The sequence below is a fragment of the Bos indicus genome, chromosome 15 (genome assembly GCF_029378745.1).
Source record: "Bos indicus isolate NIAB-ARS_2022 breed Sahiwal x Tharparkar chromosome 15, NIAB-ARS_B.indTharparkar_mat_pri_1.0, whole genome shotgun sequence".
NCBI classification, from domain to species: domain Eukaryota; kingdom Metazoa; phylum Chordata; class Mammalia; order Artiodactyla; family Bovidae; genus Bos; species Bos indicus.
The window spans coordinates 42149971-42151085 of record NC_091774.1 but is presented as its reverse complement, the minus strand read 5'-3'; positions in this window follow the sequence as shown (position 1 = coordinate 42151085).

Below are 1115 nucleotides of genomic sequence, written 5' to 3'. Positions count from 1 at the left end.
GTTTACACACAAGCCGCATTTCCAGGTAAAAAAAAAAAAAAAAAAAGTTTTATATATGAAACACTTTAAGTGGTAAACTCTTCACTCCTAAATACCTCAGTATTCAATATGCATCTACTAAGTAGAATGTTATTCTTCTATATAATGATACCATTATCATACCTAAGAAAATAAATAATAATTTGCTAATATAATCTAATTTAAATTACATATTCAAATTCTCCCAATATGAATTTTTAAAATGGATACTTTAGAACCAGGATCTAATCAGAGTAAATGCATTGCATTACTTTTTGTTAAGGTTTTTAATCTTTTTCTAAAACAATCCCCTTACTTTTTTCTTTTATATTACATTGGTATTTGATTTGTCATGTAGAATGTCTCATCTTCTGATTTGCCTAATCATTTCCTTGTGGTGTCATTAAACTTTTTTTTAATATACTTTTTTCCCTTATAAGCTGGAAATTAATTTTAAAGGCTTGATTACATTTGGTTAGCAATTTTAGTAGAAGGCTCACATTTTTTTCATTAACAGACAAACACCATGCCTTATTCCCTTAATAGTTTGCCCTTTGAATTTCAATAATTTCTCTTCTCTTTTTCTATCAAATAGCTTAGCTTTGGCAAAATGCTTTTTTTGTTATTTTTGTTCCTGCAGCTATGACTACCGAATGATTTCATCAACCCATTTTGGAGTCTTTCTTTTTGTATTTCAGTATAACAATCTTAATCTTCCCTGCGGGCAGTGAACAAGACTCTTGGGGGAGAGATGGAGAACAAGGAAATGCAAATGAGAAAAGCATCCTGATGACAGTTTAAGGATGACTGTGCCATACCCTTAAGGACGCTGTGGAGGATGAAGCTTCTGGAGCAGGTGAGAAGTAAGAAGCAAGCAGAAGTCTTGCCCCCAAAGGTCTTGCTCCACAGAGCCGGAGGGGCACTCTGTGTAGGATTCCAGGCTTCACTCTTGGATCTGTGTCATGTTGAAACATGGGACCTTTTTCAGCACCAGGTCCCAGGGATAAGGCTCCTCTAGTAGCCATTCACACTTTTTTCACAGCACCATCATCCTTAGCATTAAAAAAAATTATGTATTTATTTTGGCTGTGCTGGGT